Source organism: Perissodus microlepis, chromosome 12, assembly GCF_051167445.1.
Source record: "Perissodus microlepis isolate ML-2025 ecotype Zambia chromosome 12, ASM5116744v1, whole genome shotgun sequence".
Lineage (NCBI taxonomy): Eukaryota > Metazoa > Chordata > Actinopteri > Cichliformes > Cichlidae > Perissodus > Perissodus microlepis.
In genome coordinates this window covers 10,526,845-10,540,775 of record NC_140472.1, presented here as the reverse complement: position 1 = coordinate 10,540,775, position 13,931 = coordinate 10,526,845, and positions in this window count along the sequence as shown.

Genomic DNA, 13,931 nt, shown 5'->3' with positions numbered 1-13,931 from the left:
GCAAAAAATGTTGCCAGCCCTTGTGTAACCCGTCTTCCTGACACTCCCATGAACATACACTGACTGGTTTTTGTTGCTCTGCCACACAGGGCACATAGTGAGATCCATGCTGATTTGGGACTAAAAGACAACTTAACGTGACAGAGCGGCAAAGCGCAGTGCGGCAGCTGCCACTGCCGTTCATGCTGTTAGTGAGGTTGAAATGGCTTATCAGCTATGAATGATTTACCAAAACACAAAGTTTTGATTTAGGCCAGAAATCAATTCCTTTTATTTTTCTGGCTCAACTGTGGTATCTTTTATGATTTTCAGTTCATAAATGTGTTATTTTTCTTATCCCGGTGCTCCTCAGTTCATCCACCATCTGAAAAATGCTATTTTAGCTTTTTCCCCATTTCTTTGAGCCATCTTACTTCTGATTGCATGCTCTTAGTAAACAAAGTTTGAGCAGCAGGTACACAGTCCTGTGCTCACAGCCTGCAATGACCATATTAGGAATTTCCACCCTCAGTGACTTCTAAAATCCTTCTGAAACCAAATGTTCTAGACTAAAGCTTGAGCTGTTGGCTCACACTAAGTTCCTTATACAAAAGCTGGTCTCATTATTTGAAAGTTTGCACGTGTTTAATACACTATATTACCAAAAGTATTCACTCACCTATTCAAATAATTGAATTCAGGTGTTCAAATCACTTCCCTGCCCACAAGTGTAGGAAATCAACCGGGGCATGCAGACTACTTCTACAAGAATTTGTGAAAGAATGGGTCACTGACTGCACACCAGTGCACAAAGGAAGGTCCATAAAGACGTGGATGAGCGAGGTCAATGTGGAATAACTAGACTGGCATGCACAGAGTCCTGATTTCAACCTGACAGAACAGCTTTGGGATGAATTAGAGTGGAGACTGTGAGCTAGACCTTTTCATCCAACATCAGTGTCTGACCTGGAAGAATGGTCAAAAATTCTCATAAACACTCCTAAACCTTGAGGACAGCCTTCACAGGAGAGTTGAAGCTATTATAGCTGCAAAGGGTGGTCCGACGACATATTAAACCCTATGGATTAAGATGAGCATTCCTGTGAAGGCAGATGAGCGAACACTTCTGGCAATATAGTGTATGAGCGTGGACGAGTAACAGAACAAATATATCACAGAAAATAAGGAAAAAGCATAATGGAGGCTCATTATGGTTTATTTAATTTGTTTTAACATGCAATATATCTGTTTGGCTAATGATGTAAAAATAAAAAAAAAGATCTTTTCAATGAAGTGAGATGTGCCGCTGGAATCATTCAGTACTGACTGAATGACATCGTACAGTATGATGTGAGCGCGGAGCGTGACCTTAACCATTAGGAAACTTAAGTGCTGGGTTAATGTGATCCTGCCAATAACGTTCATTAAAGAGATGAACAAATTAGTAACGCTCAGTATGAAACATGATCAGAAAGCAAATCTGAAATCAGCACAACCCTGTTCTCATTTGGTGCTCACTGTGTGTTTGCAAGCTTTCTGCTAGAGTTTCACGCAGCGCGCCTGAGTGACACCACACCCATAAGTCTGGGTTTGAATGTGTCCATGAGCGATCCACCAAATATCGGGGTATGTGTGAGGCTGTGCGGTATGGCTCCTTTATCAGCAGGTGGTTAATTGCCCCACTTCCTCCCCCTGGTGTAAGAGGAGGTTCTGGCACTGGAGCTCCGAGTCGAGCAAGCTGTGTGACAGGGCGAGGCGGGACCGAACAGACAGTACTAGGACACCGACAAGACCATCATTAACACTGCAGGAGAGCGTGTAGACAAGCATGATGAATACATTTGTGATCACTGACCTGAATGTTCTCAACTTGTTGCATCTCTTTCACAGCATCTTGATCGCCCAGTGCTTTTGTAATTATCCCGCTAAACTTGGTAGATGTGGAGCAGCCATGCTGTGGCTCTGTCTTTAGAGCCAAGGCTCGCTTCAACCCACATCTCTCTTACCAGATTTGGCACAGGTAGCCTAATCACACCACAGGGTTGCAAACAAACCACCTTGACAGATGTCCAAATTACAAGAAAACAGCATAGCAGGGGAGGCAAACAAATGACCAAAGCAGGGAGGGGAAAGGCTACAAAAGGCTTGGCTTGCCAGCAGCCATACTGAAATAGCACAGCAGCGTGACTCACGGTGTGTCAATGTCAGGGAGCCAGTTGGGCACACATATTCCTCTTTTTAAGGTGGAACGCCACTGGGACAAGGATGGCGCTTCTGGCAGAGGGGAGCAGTCACTCAACCCCTCAAAGAGCAACGTGAGTGGAATACAGCCAGCACAATCTGGGCCACACACTTTATTCATGACCTCCTGAAACTCAGCAATTAAATGTCCACTCTGACAGTGAAATTGATTTTTTTTTTTGGTCTTTTTCTTTTATACCAATCAGTCTGTATTTGCAGATGTCCTGCAGATCATAAATACACTCTACAGCCCGGCTGGTGTTCGTTAGGCTGTGCAGTAATGGGACCAGAGCTAGCATCGCTTTTAAGGGTTTCCAGTCGTCATCCAATTCTAACTGTTGTCTTGTTATGCTGTGAAACTGGCATGATTAGTCCCGCTCTCCAAGCAGTTTTTTCCCCCTGTTGCTCCAGCACCGCATGCTTTCCTTGTGCCATGCTGCCGAATAAGTAATAAAAAGGGAAATGCAAGGATTCCTCCCAGCATCTGTGATTCATCCTCTCAATAAGTAACTCACTAAGGAAAGGGCATATCTACCATTAGAGCGTACTTGAATGGCATTATACACAGCAGGATGAAATCCCATCAGTTATCTGCTATGCTTTCATTCTCATATATTTATGATTTTGAAACTGGTGCAGACAGTATTACCATTATTTTTATGTCTCTTGCATTTGTTATGGCCCTCTGCAACCTGTACTGGCTGTGCAGTGGTACTGCATATCTTTCTGTGGTGCATGGGTTTCATTGCCTAAGGCCTCAGTCATACAGGCCTAGAAACCAGCTAGCAATTCTCTGGAAACCTCCAGTCACTAGGAAAAAAAATCTATAATCTCCAAGAGGTCGGTGAGTGATTGCTGGAGTTTGGTGGCTGTTGCTGGGTGAAATCTATCAGGGTATATACCAAAAACCTCTTTGTGATTGCTTTGGTTGCTGAAGTTGACAGTACTTTGCATGGAAATATGCCAGTTTGTCTGCAAACACTCGTCATTGGCTATCCAAGCAAATAGTGAACATTGAAAAAGTGACTCGAACCACTTACAGAGAACATTCACCTGCAAGGTATTTGGAAACCTTGTACTCCCCACAAACACTCACTTTCTTTGTGATCAATTTCATACTAACAACTGCTAGCAACAAATCAGTGAATCCACATCTTTCTTGGTGCCATACGTGCAGTAAATATACATCAATTTCACATAAGCAACTACTAGCAACTTCCTGAAACCACCTCCCACTGCCAACTATTTGAGGAAATGGGATAGATGGTATCAAAATGTAGGTCCAATCTGGATACATTTTGATACTATGATCATGGCCTAGCCGCGCTGTCTCTGTCATAATCTTATATGGAAAATCCCACTTGTTGCTGTTTACACTGATCATCTTCTGGTTGTGTTTTTCTTATGTCTTCCCTGCATTTGAACTTTTGTGGAGCTGTGAGTGAGGTCATGACACACTGAAAGAGGATATAAAGCAGAAAGTGGTTTAGAGCAAAAGAGAAAAAGAATAAGATCAGGATTAACTTCAGCCTTAATGATACAAAATCCCTACCTAGGCTGTAATCTGTGAAAGCAGAGCAGGGTTACTACACTGAATAAGCACCATAACTCTCTTCATAACTAGATAGACATAGGTCAGTTCCTTAGCAACATTGTTTTACTCTGATGTCCCCGTGCCTTAGTCACACTGTGGGAACTGTATTTAAGAATGAGCACAGCGCTGCTAATACGTTAAGACGATATTAGTGCAGTTTCAAAACATACAATAACTCACTGTGTTATCATAGAATGTAATGCACATTACAGCAACTAACCATAAAGATGATTTACTGGAGATTTACTGGGAATCTTGTGGTATATAACTAATTTTTATAGCAGTCTAAAAGGATGCAGTTCCAACTATGCATCAACTAGTGATACAGTGCACAGCATGAAAACAAAAAAGATGAATCAACCATGAAACAAAAGGCATTCTACAAGTAGAACAAAAGTATTTTATAGATCTATTTATTAGATAAAATTATGGACTCATTTATCAAGCAGGCATCATAAACACAGAACATTTATGCAATGCGATGCTACAGCAATTACAGGCACCACAGACACAGAGAGTGTGCCAGTAAATCACTTCCACTGCAAATCTGCATGTGCACAATTATGCAGCATTCTATCAGCAGCCCCAGAGTCTATCTAACTGAGGACGAGTGCCAAAAACCTTATCCTGTCCAGGCAGACACAAAACTTCTCGAGGAATGAAATTAGACAGGTGCGGTTAAATCCACGTGAAACAAGAAAAGCCTTAACAGTCCCGCTTCATTTACAGTACGGCCCCCCTCTGGCCTGTTTACCGGCTAACCTGTGAACATGAAAAGGCAGGGCTCCATAAAGAAATCCCACCTATAAAATGGGAAAGTAAACGGGAGTTTGTCGTGTATTTACTGTTCCATCTCTATCTTCACAAGCTGCCCACCCACATACACCAATGGCGCGCACACACACACACACACACACACACACACTAATAGCCTCTAGCAATATGAGCATAAACGCTGGACTCCATAATCCAATAAGTTGTGCTTCTTGTGCTAAACCCAGTGAAGTCTGGCACACAGAGAAAGTCCACATAGACCAGAGTCCCCTAAGCCTCGCTTGCAGGAGTAGGATGGAAACTGTATTCTCTGATAAAGAACTTCAGATCTGTCTCTGCCCTCTTTGCTTCTGTGATAGCTCATTTTCCCCGCACACGCTGGGGAATTATGATATAATGATGTACTTTAATCCTGAAATTTCCTTTTCTCTAAAATGACCAATTAAGGGAAATGTTCCTCGAATAACAGCCTCATATAGCAACTGTGTTGGAAGGAAGGCTGTTGAGAATGATGTTATGCTGTTGTATCTTCAGTCAGTGGTGTACTAGCCTCCAGGCATACTTGGAAAATCCCAGTGGACCGTTGCATCGGTGGACTGTCAAAAAATCCATAAAGTTTTCACCAGCCCTGTCCGTCTCTTACCGGCCCCCTCTGTGTGTGTGTGTGCGCCTGCATTCATATGAAATCATCCCTTACTGACCTGACCTGGGCTCATCCCAGCAGATACGACCAGGCCTCAATTTCTTTCATGTGCACCCTTTCCCTGGGTCAAATAAAGAAAAGAAATGTATTGATTTGGAAAAAAAAATCCAAATCCTGCTGAAATGAATATCATTTGAATGGATTTATATACACATTCTGCAAATGTTTAAAATGAGAAAACAACTGCAATGGCAATTGTTAAACAACTAACAGTTTGAGGAGTAAAATTTGCATCCGTTTGATGCTGTTTGCCCGCGTTCCCTGTCACAACTACAAATGAGTGAACCCGGCTTTGTTTGGTTGCTTGGTAGTAATACAAGCGTGCTTTAGAAAACACAAGACTCATGCAACGATTACACGAGCGCTCATGCATATATTTCACAATTTGGTAGGACACTCTATCCACTGTTATCATTTACAAACTGCTTCTGTGCAACTTAACCTTCCGTATTACAAATTCAATCTTAGACTTGATCTAAAACAAGTTTGGCCTTAGACATAATAACAGCTTAACACACACACACACACACACACACAGACACACACACACACATCCACACACAGACATGCCATCAGTGGCAACGAACCATGCAAGACCTGACCATCAGGAGCAATTTGGGGTTCGGTCTCTCGCCCAAGGACACTTTGACATGTGGAAAGGAGGAGCTGCAGATTAAACCCCCAACTCTGTGATTAATGAACAACCTGCTCTAACTGCTAACCAGACAGCCACCCTCTATTAACTTACATGCCTTCAGAGTCTAAAACAAAAGTAATCCCTCATAAATCCACAAATTCTTCTCCTACGCTTTGATTTCAGATCTAATAAGATATGAAGTGTTTATTGGTGATTTTTTTTTGGAGGTGTCAGTCTTTGTGCATAGCTGAGCTAACTGACTGCTGGCTTTGGTTTGATATTTATGAGACAGGAAATTACTTACCTACCTACTTTACCACAGACATGAAATAGGTATTACCATAATCCTGTCATCTAATGCTCACCAGCAAAATGCAAATTCCTCACTATCGCTATCACCGTCCTCTGTCACACCAGCCCTCTGTGTGTCCTCTTTCATTCAATCCATGAATCTTCTCTGTAGTCTTCCTCTTTTTTCCCTGCTTGGCAGCTTCATATCCAGCATTGTATGTTTAGTTCATCCACTATCACTCCTCTGCACACGTTCAAACCATCTCAGTCTTGCCTCTCCAACTCTGTCTCCTCTGATGTACTCCTTTCTACCAGTGTTCATTCTGGTCACTGCCAGTTAAAATTGAAACATCTTCAGCTTTGCCACCTGTCTTCTTGTTAGTGCTACCATCTTGTAAACCTTCCCTTTCAGTCTGTCACAAATCACCCAGACTCTCGTTTCCGCCCACTCTCTTTTCTTTACTTTGTCTGGCCACAGGTATTTAAACTCATCTATTTTCACTACTTTTACTCCTTCACCTTTCCACTTCTCTCTCTCTCTCTTTCACTGACTGTCATTCCTCTTCTCAGCAATGTATACCTCCAACTCTCGAGGCTCTCTTCTACTTGCTCCCTACTTTCACTACAGATCACAGCATGTCGTCTGCAAACGTCACAGTCCACGGACAATTCTGCCTGGCCTCATCTGCCTGTGGTATCTGTCCACCACCACTGCAAACAAGAAAGGGCTCAGAGCAGATTCCAATGACCCGTTCTCAACCTACTCCTACATCCTACTCAATGAACTCTCTTCACTCTTTAGTACATTTCCATCTCTACCCTTAATCACCATAATCTGCTGCACATCCCTTCCAGCTCGATCTCTCTGTGCAGCCAATTAATACAGGTCCATTTCTCCTTCCTTAGTGTCCAGTCTAACATACAACTCACTATATGCCCTTTCATTAGCGTTTGCCACATCTCTCTTTGCTGTATGCCTAGCCTCCCAGCACGTCTTTCTACTTTCTTCATCTACCCGATTATCCCACTTTTCTTTGCTGACCTCTTCCTTTGAAAACTTTCCCGTACTTTGTAATTCCACCAAGTCTCCTTATCTGCTTGCCTCTGTCTAGAGGATACACCTCAGCTCCTCTCCATTTGCATTTGGCCAACAGTAGCACAGTTTCCACTGGTACTCTGTTGGCCAACACCACCAGAAGTGTTCAGTGTTCATTATGGATAGCAAGAAATTTCCACAATTTCATTGTAAATGTACAATGACAATAAAGGGGATATGGTTCCTGACACAGCCCTCCTCATTTAACCAAGCTTGGGACCAGCACCAGGAGCACACTGGCTTGTGGGACCCACTATGACTGGGTTATCACAAGACATCAGCGCATTAAGCTCTGCATGTGTTCTCCGACTTCATTAAAACCACCAGTGATACAGTTGTTAGCACTGTCACCTCACAGCAAGAAGGTTCCTGGCTCGAACCCTCTCTGTGCCGGCATGGTTGTGCTCCTGCTTCTTCCTGTATGTGAGGAGGTACACAATGCACTGTCTGAATGTGCAGTTAAAATGTGACTATGTAAATGTTGATCCATTACCAGTCAGATGTTGGGTTTGGCTTCCTGAATTGAATTGTTTTAAACTAAAACCGATTTAAATGATATCATGAATGATCGACTGTTTCCTGTCTTCTGGTGCTGTATTACATTGCAGTTTGCACATTGTGCAGTTGTCTGAATACAGTTTTTTGTTTAGTGTATAACTTGTGAATCCTACTAGCGCTAGTGTAAGTGCTGCTCAGTTGTATGCATTTTAAAAGCTCATCTAGGGATTGGCATTGCAAATGAGTCTAACCTATAAAAGCTGTGGCGTGTGGTGTGGTTCATGTTATCTTATCCCTATACAAATAAATGCTATTAATACCGAAAATCTAGCCTGCAACCACACAACTGATTTAAATGTCTGAAGAATCCTGGATTGATGCAGGTACAGGTTTTTGGAGCTGTTGTCAGAGTAGCTGTGGCTGTTTTGATAATTATGGTGGGAATGACCCAAAACGGTGAAGTTGCACTTTGTAAAATGAAAGCAGTGACCTTAAAGATGCTAACAATGGAAGCCTGGAGAGAAGCCAAGTCCGGTGATAATTCTGTGTTTGTTTAGTTTGTTACACAGAAAGTAACCTTTGCCATTACACATAATGATTTCATCCGTTGCTATTATAAAATATTGATCAGAAGCCTATCCATTTGTCCGCCATGGCCCTTAATCTGAACCAAGCCTAACCCTGGCTCTAACTGATGATCTATAAACGAGCTTGTTAAGAAGAAATGACATATATAGAATGACCTCACATTACGCTTGTGTGAAGATCAGGACTCTCTCACATACATGTACACTCCCCCACAGGGCTTTCCAGATGAAAGTGTGATGAGTGAGATTGCCCACTCGGAACTGAGCAGCTCATTTCCGCAGAAAAGAGAGAAAGGAGAGAAAAAAAGTGTTTTGACACCAGCTATTGCTTTTTAAGACACACAGATGCCGAATTGCACACAATTCGATAAAGATTAAGTGAGCTGCACCATCTGGTCTGAGCAGTTTCTCTGTGCTGTTCTGATAAATTAGAAACAACAATGCGGGCTAACAATAAGAGACACAAAAAAATATGGCAAGAAGTTTCTCAAGATGTTAGCTTGTTCTCCAAAGTTACAAAATCAACAACAATGCCTGAAGAGAAATATGCAGACACATACACACACAAAAAATCCCCCCTTTCTAATAGCTGTGCTCTTTGTCATTAATATCAGACTATAGACATCATCTGCACCACAATTAATAGTCTGGCTGTGTCTTGCTTCAAATAAAGCAGGTTCCGGTAAAAATACGAGCTCTTATTTATTATCTGGCTCTATAAACATTGTTGCAATGAAGTTCAATATCCACTGTGGTGGTGTGATAAAGTACTGTACACTCGCATTTGCATGGGTCGGTCCTCATCAAGAGTTTTAATGAGCGTTTTAATGATTCACGGCACAAAATGAGCTGAGAGGATGTGATAAGGTTATCGACTATAGAGACGTCCTGTTGAATGTCACAGTGTTTATCCCACTGAAAAATCTTTGATCCTTCAAATTTTGCTAATATAGACTTGATAAACGATGCTCAAATTTTAATCTGAGCAAGAAGTTACATACTTTAGGACCCCAGGTACCTTTCAGCTTATAAGTATATGGAGTATTTTTTTTTTTTTACATTTTTAATTTCGGCTCCATACTACCACAGTGGAATTTAAATCAAACAATCAGGATGCGATTGAAGTGCTGACTTTCAGCTTTAATTCAAGGAGTTTAGCATTCATTTTGCAACAACTGTTTAGGAATTAAAGACGTTTTTATACATCGTCCCCCAGTTTCAGAGGCGCGAAGGTAATCAGAAAAAATAAACATTATTTTAAATGTAAGGATTGCTTTTAATACTCCGATGTAAATCCTTTGCAGTCAGTGACTACCTGAAGTCAAGAATACATGGACATCACCAAATGCTGTGTTTCCTCCCTTGAGATCCTCTTCTAGGCCTTTACTCCAGCCATCATTTGCTGCTTGTCTGTGGATCTTTCTGCCTCCAGTTTTGTATTTACTAAATGAAAAGCACGCTCTACTGGGCTGAGTTCAGGTGACTGACTTGGCCATTGAAGAATATCCTATTTTTTTTGCCTTAAGTAACTCTTGGGCTCTTTTGGCTCATTATCCATTTGGATGGTGAAGCAATGTCTGATTTTTCAGCGTGTAGCTGAATCTGAGCAGAGAGTACGGCCACGTACACTTCACAGTTCATCCTCTTACATCAGTCCTCCGTCACATTAGCAGTCAATTGTCCAATTACTTTTGAGGCTCTGAAAATGGGAAATTACGTACAAAAATACCTGTATAATTCCTGTATAATGGTTCATTTTTGTGAAACCCCCCTTAACTTATTTAAAGCCCACTTTAACTAGGCTTTAAATAACTGTATAACTGTAACAAGTGCCACTTATTAAATCTTCTTCCTAATCAACCCACGCTATCTTATTTCATGTATCTGTATTACTGGAGCCACACTCTTTCATAGAGGGTTAAACAGTCATGTGATATTCTATATTTTTCATCTGTCAATGCATCTGTTATAAAGACCAAAAATTAATCATTCAGGATGTTTTGAACCGGTGCCAGCTGTGTTTTCTTCTTTAACGATATCAGTGAGTCACACTGTTGCACTGGTTGGCATGTTCCTTCAGTGAAACATGGGTGCTGTGGTTTATTTTGAGTCAGTCATACATACACAATCTTCTTGGCACAGAGCTCTGAATCTGCAGCAAAAAATAGTTTCCAATAAGAAGTAACATTTAATAGAAAATTGACAGTGCCAAGCAGATTAAGGTAATTATTTGGCCTTTTTAGCTATGCTACAGGCATGGCTGTATAGCAGTGTCTCTTGGTCAATTTGTCAGACAGCAAGTGAATAAATTACAGGAAATAGGGGATCAATGTTAACGAGTTTTGTGATTTTTCTTCTTGTGCCTGGTTATTTCTGCTTTTCGGTAAAATGTCTTAACATGATTTGCCATAAAATTGAGTACAGATCTTTTCATCTGGTCCGTCATCAGATGCAGATTGAATTTTGTCAGGTATTTTGTTTACCTTCATGAAAAAAAAAAGAGTCAACTCTGCTAACCTCAGCTTTGGACACAACAAAAATGTAAGTATCACCAGCCAAAAAACATCTATTAAACTCTGGGGCAAAAAATTCTAATTATTAATAAGACACTTCTGTAAACATGCAGATTAGTTTGCTTGCAGTGGATTATTACATGAGTGTGTTTTAGGTGGTAGCATGTTGGTTTTGAAATTCAAATGCACACTGCACACGTCATATAGATGTTTCCACAATTCCACAAAACTCAGAGACACCATAGTCTTCTTTTGGTGCCACTGACATGTGAAACACACATTTCCAGCTACAATCTCTAAGTGAGCTCAGTCTACTTCTCTTCCGGCATGCATGCATGCATTTTTCCAAGCACGGATTAAAATAAATAAATAAATAAATAAAGTCTGTTTAAAATGTTAAAAATTTCCTCCTGGTCAACCAGGCAAAGCTATTTGCTATGACAACACCCGTTGTACATGGCTACATAAATTATCATAACATCACAGAGCTGACTGCACTGAGAATAGGGTGCATGAATATTACAGTCATGTATTTTATTAAAGATATTTACATATTTCACAAGATATTAAAATGGAAATCATGATAATTGCACCCTACCAAAAAAATAATAATTCTTTAACACTGAAGAATTATATTATTTCAAGAGCAATCATGGCTCTGAGGCCAACAAAAATATATTCTCATCAGCTAGCCGCTAATGAATTGAAGCTGCAGTAATCACTACACGTGGCGATCTGCAGAGGTTCGCTTCTGTGACACAGGAGCACAATGTCACTCACAAGCTGTAGACTAGACTGCAGAAACGCAGAAGCATTACTTCCGATCATTATTGCTACCAGACTGGATGCAAATAAACTACTGAAGTGAAAAGAAGTCATTGTACTCTACGGATGACATACGGTGACATCTCTTTTTGTGCGTGTGACATTTTGAAACAGACCAGAACAAAATCTGTGTTGTCAACTGATGACTGGAGCTCTTTACATGTACCCGAACCAAAAAAGATCAATATTTGAAGCATGTTCTGCCCTTAACGAGAGAATCTAAAAACAGCAGCAGGTAATTTAAATCAGCTCCAAGAGGGTGGGTCTTTGACAACAATGCCTGTGATGCATGATGACTGGGAGTGTTTGATTGGACTGTCACGCCAACGGTTTCAATCGAGACTGCATTCGGAGGATGTATTAACATAGACTTGTGGGTAATGTGCTATGTAGATTCAGGTTGTGGACAAATGGTGAAAAAACAAACCAAAACAAAAAAAACCCATCATCTCATGTCTTCTGTGAAATGCTTTTCTCTGACCTTAATAGAAAACATCAGATCCCTGAGATAAGAGAAAAGATGCTAGGGAGAATTCAATGACCCGTGCTCTTTTACCATGTGGCTGGAATGTAAAATAAAATGGTTTCATTCATATTCATTCTTATTTTCTGCTCCTGCTGAGTTTAACTCTTGCTTTGATTACTGCTTGGACTGAAGTAAAGTTAATTAGTGATGATCCTAAAGGGTTATAATATGCGAGAACATAACCAGTACAAACTGACTTAAGCTACAGTCCTGTTGACTTTGATCATTTCAGGGTCGCTTGTAGCTTTATAACTTGCACATTATGCAGCAGGATTTCCCAGTGTGATTGATTCATTGTTGAAAGTCCAAAATGTATCAGCATATTAGCAAGTTATAGCGTAAGATGAGAAATGCAATCATTCATATCACATCCATGGCATCAATTTCAAAATCCTGTGTCACCTCGTTCTCACGTTATCACATTCACAAGATTATCAGAGAACTTGACCTCTTGACGTCAAGACCACCGGGATTTGAACTCATCTGAGATCTTTTGTAGATCCACCTTTGGTGTGAATTTGCCTCGTTCTCAACTTATTGCATTCACAAACCTTGGTGTCCCCGCCAACCGCGCACCTGCCCGGTGGGTTGACGACAATACCCCATCAGCCTTTTACAGCTGAGGAGTAAAAAAGTAAGAAATGACATACTCAGGCACCTTTCCTTAGTGTTTAGAGGGGCCAGCCTGTTCTTATCATGGCTGCCACTTTGATGCGGGTCATTTCACATTCTCAGCTGTAGTGGCGTGGGGGTGTCATGCAGGAACAGCAGCATTAATGTGAACCGGGCTAAAGTAAAGACGACATTTTGAAGTTCAGGAAAAACTAATTGTAAAATCAGTGAGAAAGAGTTCACATCTCATCCTACAACGACAAATATGAAGGGGCCTATGTGGGAATATGTTGGCAAGTTCAGGTGTTTCTTAGCGGGCAGCATGGATTTAATTAGCCTCATTCTAAGTTAATGGTTAAGTTACAAGTTTCAGGCTATAAAAGATAAAAAATGGCAATCCATTTGTTTCTGGCATTTTGAAGCTTCAACTTTGGTGTTTTGGAAACTGCCATGCTGCTTTTCTTGGAGCCAGGAGTTACCATATTTGGGTCAGAGTGTTATCTAACAATGCTAGCAAGCTTGGTTAGCAGGATCCATCCATAGAATAAATCGGTGCAATTACCTGACACACATAGTTTGTCAGTAGATAGATTGTCAGTTCTAAGTAAGTTTAAAAAAAAAGAACTAGAATTTTACTCCAAGCTACAGCTGCCCAATCGCAACATACTCCTAACTTTAAGCCATAACCCCAAAAAGTTGATTCTGTTCATCTGGACGAAGTGTTTTCAGTGGGAGAAATGTTTCATCACTCATCCAAGTGACTTCTTCAGTCTCAGCTGATTGAAGTTTTCCCCAACCTTATAGTACATTTGCACAATAACTGAAACCAGCCCACTGAATGAACAATGGGCTGTGAGGTCAGTTCCTTGATCATTAATATGCAAATTCTCATGACCATTGATCAACAACCACTGATCAAAGCCCACTGATCAATGGCCATGAAGACCAGTCACATAGAGTTGGGGAATGGCTGCAGTCACAGCATCGTACGATGGCAAAAGATGTACCCTCCTTGATTCAGAGATGGTCTTTCCCTTTTCACATAAATGACCCCC